Source organism: Capsicum annuum, chromosome 1 (genome assembly GCF_002878395.1).
Source record: "Capsicum annuum cultivar UCD-10X-F1 chromosome 1, UCD10Xv1.1, whole genome shotgun sequence".
Lineage (NCBI taxonomy): Eukaryota > Viridiplantae > Streptophyta > Magnoliopsida > Solanales > Solanaceae > Capsicum > Capsicum annuum.
The window spans coordinates 173,499,665-173,508,380 of record NC_061111.1 but is presented as its reverse complement, the minus strand read 5'-3'; the positions used below and the strand labels follow the sequence as shown (position 1 = coordinate 173,508,380).

At 34.0% G+C, this 8,716-nt stretch overlaps 1 pseudogene; it reads left to right on the top strand.

Annotated features, from left to right (window-relative positions):
* The first annotated feature begins 211 nt into the window (after positions 1 to 211).
* Positions 212 to 6,878, top strand: LOC107859637 (annotated as a pseudogene).
* Positions 6,879 to 8,716: the final 1,838 nt, after the last annotated feature.

Sequence of the window (8,716 nt, the reverse complement as noted above, 5' to 3'; positions counted from 1 at the left end):
TACCTTTAGATACTTTTATTCTATAGTGCACATCTGTGTCTTTTCTAGATATATTCCAAAACCTCCTATGATCAACATGTTAGATACTACTTCTATTCCACCTAGATACTCAGATTATAGGTTAACTCTGGAGAACTTTATGAAAATGGTCAAATCTCAAAAGAAGTTTGAATAACAATTAAATGTATGGACTAAAGAGCTTAAACCATTTATGGACAGAGTGGTAGCTGATGCTTTAAAGCCTTATGAGAATCTACATCTGCAGATAGATGATATGGAAGAATGTGTGAACAATAAGAAGGAAGATCTATCCATTCCTGACATAGCCAGGTTCACTGTTATATTAAAGCAGGCATAGACTGACATTGTAGAGTTAAAAGGACAACTAGTCTTAGTCATGTTTGATTCAGCCTTTGTAGAGATTGATGGGGAGGAGGATCTTGTGGACCTTATGGGTAAACTATAGAAATCTAAAGGCAAAGTTATAGATAAAAGTAGAGAGAAAATATTATAAAAAAAAGAGAAGTCACCAAGATGAGACACCTGAATAAAAACAAGTGTGGAAAGCAATGAGAAGACCACGGACAGATGAAAAAGCATGATAGGATCATGTTGAGGATGAAATGAATAGTTTGTCCACTAGTTTATCTCAAGAAAGTGGGCATGGGCTAGTGTCACTAACTATTCCTACTCCAGTTACTAAGGAAGTGGATGATTTGAGCACCCTATCACCGTTAAGGTCACTACTACTGTTACTAAGGACAATGAGGCCTCTCATGAATTGACAGATTAATAATCCTAAGGGTTTTTCATGTATTATACTCTTTTGTACTTTATTTATTATGCATTAAGGATAACACATATATTTTAGTGGGGGTGGGGTGCTTGTATGAGAAATCTATCATCACAGGGGTTTTTGTTGAATGTGTTCTTTTCCCTCATGTTCTATCTAGGAGAACCAACATGTTTAGAATTTTACTACATTGAATGTCTTTATTGTTTCATGTGATTATAAATAATCCATCCTTTTTGCGTAATCCATCTTTGAGCGGCCGAAAGAACTACTTTTCACATCCAAACTCGGGGTCCTACCTTAGTGTTTTAACTTATTTCCCTTATTCTCCTTCCCTTTCCAATGGATCAAAATCTTTTCCAACTATCACTACCAGAAAATACCCCTATCGCAACGAAATTTTTAGCAACGGGTGGAAAAGCGTTGCTATAGAAAGCCTAATGCAACGGTTCCATCCGTTGCAGTTTGTTTTGTTATACTAAACCTATTTAATGGTATAATCATTGAATTTGTGATATAACCATTGCATTAGAGTACCCTATAGCAATGGTTATCCAAAACCGTTTCCATAGAGTAGCTAAGGCAATGTATTTTATCCGTTTTATAGCTCTTTATATATATATATATATATACAAGTATGTACGCAAAAAACACCCACTGTGTGTCCGATATCAGTCACCACAAAGCAAAGCTCCTCCAACCTCCACTGATACTCAGCTTCGACTGCCACTATTATTTCAAACTCCAACCTCAGTGTGTGTTCAATATCAGCCATGGGTCTGAGTGCACTTTCACCCCAAATCTATCTTCATCCTATTCCACATCGTATTTCAACCAAAGTATCTATCTCCATCCATCTAGTCTCAGCTGTGATAGCATCCTTCAATTTCCAGTTGCCATATTTCAGTCGTTGAGGTTGTAAAGAGGCACCATTGCTCTGACCACTACTTCAATTTCCGAGAAAATTTGGGGCTTTTTTCTAATTTGTTAATTTTAAGGTTAGTTTATTCTTCTAATTGACAATTTTGATCTAGGTTTCCTGGATAACCTCAGCACATAGAATCCTCCAAAAGTAGTTCAAACTAGAATCCTCCAAAAGTAGTTCATTTTTGGAGATTTATTCTAATTTGTTGATTTTAATGTTATTTTATTCTTTTAATTGATTTTAAGGTCAGTTTATTCTTCTAAGTTTCTCGGACTCTTTGAGAATTTTGATGGGTGCACATAGAATCCTCCAAAAGTAGTCCATTTTTGGATGATTTGACACGAGGGAGGCAAGTCAGGCAACATTTTTGAGAGGCCGAGCAACTTAGGCCATAATTTGCTAAGGTTCTATTGAAAATTGCCTCTTTATCTCCACAAGGTAGAAATGAGTTACTTTAGTTGTTGTTGTTATTGTAGCTGGAATATTTGCAGGTTCAAAAATACAAGAATTTCCCATAAAAGGAAAAATGCTTAACTCAAAAAGTAAAGAAGAATGAGGGTTGCAGAGAGTAGATGTGATTTCAGTTTTTGCTATGGAAAAGAATAATTCAATAGCCCTTTTTTAGTTAAAAACTCAATGAAATGTCTATCAATCTTTGGTTATTTTCTTCAAACTCTCAACCCCAATTTGAGAATTAGCAGTAGTATTTGTAACTAAAATTGCAGCAAAAATTTTGAGGTAGTGATGATGATTTTCTTCTTTCCTTCTTTAAGTAATTCGTTAATGCATGAGAGAAATTAAATTTGTATCTTGGTGGGACAACCCGAATAGCAGGTGAGCTTGCAACCGGTGTTTGCAGCCATTGCGGTGATCCAGTCTCTCTTGTTATAGTGTAAGCATTACAGATCTGAACCTCAATGTTTGATTTTTCATAAATGCAGCTGGGGAATTGACAGGTTAAATAACACATGAGAATTTCCCCTAAAAAGAAAAAAAATCAGAGATTAAGAATGAGGGTTGTGGAGAGTAGAGGAGAAAGTTGAAAGGCTTGTTACTCCTCTCTGCAATGCCTGTGATTTTAGTTTCTGCTGTAAAAGTATAAATAAATTTAATAGCCTTTTTTTCAATTAAACTCAGCCAAATGATCCCTTAAAGTGTTTGCTTATTCTGTCCAAAATTCTTACATCCAAACTGAGAATCAATTTTACTAGTAATAATTCTAGCAAAAATTCTGATGCTAACCCAGATGGTAGAAGTAACTCTGCAACCGGTGCTTACAGTCATAAGGATACTTGATAAAATGTTCATATGGGCGTTGATAGAATCTAACTTCTTATGTTTATTTCATATTTCAGGGCTGGAGTTAAACTTATCTATATGTGCCAATGTGGGTTCTACATTTATTCCATTGCTTTTTTCCTTATTTGGGAAACACAACGGAAAGACTTTGTTGTAATGATGTCTCATCACATAGTCACAGTTATTCTGATTTCATTCTCATATATTTCAAGGTAAAGTTTAATTTACCAGTAGCTAACCTTTTGTTTTTTAGTTATCACTTTTCTCATTTCATTGTCTTTTTTTTCATTTCAGTATGTATACCCTATCTTGATATGAAAATAGGGACATGATTTATGTATGATGTTATCAACACTTTTATGGTCTCTATGCTTATGGTGGGTGCAATACAAGTACGAATTTTATATGTGCTTGGAATTCTCATATGCACTTAACCATAGAGCTCAGACATTCTTTGACATATTTTGAGAGATAACTTTTCTTTTCATTTTCAATTAATGGTGGGGTAAGGGATGCTTGGTCTAAGTAGATTTTAAACTTTGAAGACTTGGTTCAAGAGTAAAAATAGTAGAAGAGAAGTGGACAACTGAACATTTATTGCCAAAGGAAGAACAGTTAGATGCCAATAATGGTGATAATATTAATTTACATATTTATATATAAAAAAAACCTAGTGTGTTTTCGTGCATAAGAGTTTTAATGGCAGAGATTATCTGTCAAGAACCTTGTCAGACTACTTGGAATTTTGGAAGAAGTCTCTACCCCAATGTTATTTCGCTAATACTCGAGGAAATAAATTAGCAAATGCAAAATATTCTTATTGCTGCCCGCATATTAGAAGAATGGAGAAGTTTTAATTTGTTGCAGTTTGTGTATTAATTTGATGTGTTTTGACATATGTAGATTCTTTTGAATAGGGATTGTTATTCTTGCATTACATGATGCAAGTGATGTCTTTATGGAGGCTGCAAAACTTTTTAAATATTCGTGGAAGGAGCTTGGAGATAGCATACTGTTTAGTTGTTTTGCTGGCTCCTGGCTTGTACTTAGGCTATTTTTCTTTCCATTTTGGGTCATATGATCCTCAAGGTTGGCACTTATTAGATTTTCTACTCATGATATTGTTCCCCTTTTCTGGTTTCTCCTAATTAGTTTGATGTGTTTCACTTCCCAGCTATTATCTGTGATAGGTCTTGAAGTTGTTAGAGCCATATGATACAATTTTATACTACTTCTTCAACACAATTCTATTGACCTTACTTCTGTTCCACATTTATTGGTTGGTGCTCATCTGTTCAATAATCAGAACATAGTTGAACGATATAGGTCAAGTTGGGGAAGACATAAGATCTGGTAAGCATTTTAGTGTCATTTTGAACTTACAGGTAAACTATGTTGTTGAATTTATGCTTGATATATAGTGCTAGTCCTACACCCCTTTCCATTGTTGTTTGTTCCTACAAAAAAATGAAGAGTGGAACTACAAGAAAAGTATGAAATGAGTAATCAAAGTACTTTTCCATGCTGCAGATGTTTTCTCATAGATCTTAAACTGATGAATCCTTATCTTGTCTGTTTACTTTTTTTATTTGCTTATATTGAATTGGGCAGTAAATTTTACTGAAGCTAACTTTTTCCTTATTGAATTGTGTGTAGTTTTATAGACTGGCTTGGGACATGAAATGATTGTTTTGAAGGAATTTGTAGTAGTCTAATTTCTTTTACTGAATTTCTCATAGAAGCACATTCTAAAATTGTGGATGTATATATCTTGATAGTTGACTCTGAAAATTGGCGAGTACTTATGAACTGTCGATTAAACTCTCTCTTTGAAGATAACTGTTTTGATCTGGGAGTGTGATCCTGTTCATCTAATGATTTAGGACAAACTCCTATTGTTCGAGTTACCTTTTCATTATTGCATGACTTGACTAGGTTGCCCATGATGAAGACATACGACGATAGATTAGGAAAGATATATATTTTGATTTGGTGGATTTTGAGAAAGTTAAGAGCTTCTGCATTAAAAAACAAACATTTTTTTACTGTTTTCAAGGTGCAAACTATCTTTTAATCACAAAATGCTATCACTGACATTTATTTACTTGTCTACATAAATTTAGGTTCTAGGAAAAAGAAACATGATAAGTTTGGTAAGACTCGATGAGATAGTTTATTAGTGTTACCTTAGATTGGTTGTATGTCGTATGAAGGTAGATGAAGATTCTCAGATGTATTCTTCTTTAGATTAAGGTGTCTGCATTCATACACCTGACTGCTAACCGCTTTTTGACCTTGCACATAAGACTTTTGATGCGTCGAGTAAAATCCAGCTAATAATTGATATTCATTCACTCCTGCTATATGCAACCCTTCCCTTGCTGTACAAAGTTGTCGCTCAACCAGACAATCTTTATAATATTGGGCCTCTCTTTGCATGTACCCTTAACAATAACAACTTGATTTTCCCCTCACCAACTACTTGTGATATATTGGCTTTGTCGAAAGCAATCCATACCTTAAAGCCCCCAAATCCCAACCCCAACCCTAATCTCTGAGAGTTGATTCTACTTTTATACCATGATGAAGGTTATGTTATTGATGTTGTTTGACCGTCTCAACCAGCCAATGGTATGGTCAGAACGTTGAGTTGGAAGTAAATAAAAGTAGCTTTTTAGGCCAATTCACACCATCCGTTTGCATTTTGTGAATACCTGCAGGTCATGGTGCCATTTAGGTATGGATTATTTTACGAACTATTATCACTGGTAGAATCAGGAAAGATACTGATGACCAGGATAGATAATTATGTTGAAAGAATCTTGAGAGTTAAATTTGTTACTGTATTATTTCAACATTCGTTTATAGATAGATCATTGATAGATTTGGTTGGTTGCAAGGTATTTTTACATCTTTCTGTTACCTATTGGGACTATTTAAATGTTTCTGAGTCTAACACTACTTTATCTACATTTATAATAGTACAACATCGTCTTATATTGGAGAACAATCGCATAACATGAGTAGGCAAGAACCACTTCTTAAAAGAAACTCCCTCTTAAAATGGATTAATAGCCTCCCAACCCCATCTTTATAGATAGAAAGAAACTGCTGGTTTTGAAAATGCCTTATGGAACCTTGTCTATCATACTCTTCCTTAAATGCTCAAGTTTTAATGAGATTACATGTGACCAGTATTTGTTCTATTCAATTGCAGAAGTTCTCTGTTGGACTCTACTATAGTTGTTTTTTAAATGAAATCTAAAAAGAAGTTGGCTATATATTGTCTTACATTAGCACAATAGTGATTCTGTATTTCATTATCTTGGATCTGTTTTAAGTCTGGTTAATTTTTTCATATTATTTAGGCACATAGAGACCCATCATGTGATGCAGTTCGCAAATTCTTGGTTTTGTTGAAAAATGGGAAAGATCCAAAGAAACCATTTCTTCCTCTAGATAATATCGCAAAAAAAATCCTCATTGCTAGAACTCATACTGATGATCTTGGATACCAATGTGGAGGATGGACATGTATATGGATAGGATTCAATGGAAAAATCACAGTCATTAAGCAGTGTTTGATTACAAGTCTCTCCCTAACATGATTATAGACAATACATTTGAAACCTGAACTTAAACCTGAATGTCTTGTAGAAATAGCACCTTAGTACTATCAATTGAAAGATGTCGAAGACGGTAAGTGCTCTTACTGTCTTTTACTACAGCAAGTGTTTTTGTTTATTATTTTCAGCTTCTGTTGGTCTGGCTGCTTTATCGGTGCCTCACGACACAGTACTAAGAGTAGTCCCCCGTCTTATCATTGAGGGACCTGTAATCCTACCTGAACATTGGGTTTAATCTAGCGGTACTCATTATTGTTTTCAAAAAATTATTTGTTATTTTCAGTTCCCTAGTTTGAGTTATTTGCTCTTTCTTTCTTGTGTTGGAGACATTCAACAGTGCGCTAAAAGCTTTCGAGAGTAACATCATATTCTCAAATGGCCTGTTAGATCGCTGAAGTGGTGGCAGGTATTCTTTAGTTTCTTGTGTAGACTATGCAACTGAATCTAAAAGTTCTACTAAAATTATATATCAAACATTTTTGTAGTGTCCTGGAGGATGTGGCAGAAACTATAGTTTCTCTTAAAACTGAGAAAGGCAATTCTCTAACTATTTTTTTATATTATTCTTCATTATCCTTATTCTTAGATATAAATAACAGTATAACAACCTATCTTTTCTCTTAAGTAATAAGCAAGTTCCCCACAAGGCATACTCCGTACACCAGATAGTGTTGCTAAATCTAGGTATTGGCTATGTTATCTAATCATGGAAAAAACTACGTTACCAAATCTGTGTTATGACAAATGAAACTCAAAAATAGTATTGTGATTTTGGAAGTGCTGTTGTTTCAGCATTATAGGACATCTAATTGTTAGACTAGAGAATAATCAAGTTTTTCATCTTGGAATGTGTTTCGCTTTTGAACTGTGGAACTTCGTGCTAACTGGATCACATATGTTAGACCTATATAAATATGAAGCTATAGTTTTCTCTTTTGACAATTTCAATTGTTCTTTAATTTTTATCATTTCACATTTGGATGTTTTTATTTCTTTCTAACCATAACTGGTTGATTTGCCTCTTCACTAGCTAACTTATATGTGGTTTACGCTAATTTATATTATTTGTTCTCTTTTTATAGGTGTCCAAAATGAAGAAAGAGATTAAGAAAATGATAAAGACACTGACCTTACTTGAGAAGATTTTTGGGTTATGGATAAATGCTCTAATATCAATAGTTTTGTGTTAAATTTTTTGAAATTTATCGTGACTTGAACTCGCTAGTATGTAAAAACTTAACTAATCATTTGGATTATTAATGAATGATTTTGTTTGGTGATGTATATATATTGTGTTAGCATAGAATAACAATAGATAGTCAAAAAGTTTTGCAATAGAATAACAAAAGCATCACAATAGATGCTATTGCAAAAATTTAATGTTGTTGCAATAGATGAAAATAGGCATTCCAATAAGTAATGAAATAGTTGTAATAGGTAGTCAAAATGCATTGCAATAGAACAACAAATGCGTCACAATAATATCTATTGCAATGGTTACTGACCGTTGCAATAGCATCTATTGCTATGGTTCGTGACCGTTGCAATAGATGAAAATAGGCGAATCAATAAGTCAAGAAATAATTGTCGCAATAGGTCTATCTATGGAGACGGTTGTCAAAAACTATCACCATAGCTCTACCTATAGTGACAGTTTAGACAACCATCGTAGAAACCGTTGCAATAGACCTATTGTAATGCCCACCTATGGGACGATTGCACAACCGTTGCGATAGGTCTATGGCAATGTTTTTTTGGTCTATTACAATGGTTTTACAACCATCACCATAGATCTAATTTCTGGTAGTGTACATCTAGGATGCTATCATCCAACCCCCTACTGATATTGGGTGAATTTATGCATTTTAGTGTTGCTATTCTAGCTTTTTTAGCCTTTTTTTAAGGATGATTCATGTGATTATTATGGTGATAATGATATAAATACACATATAAGTGTCCATGTATGTGTTTAAAATTTTTAATAGTGTTTCCACACAAGTTTCGATTCAAATTGATCATTTAGAAGTCAACTGAGAAAACTAGTGTAACTAGCTTGAGCTAGGTGTTTGTCTA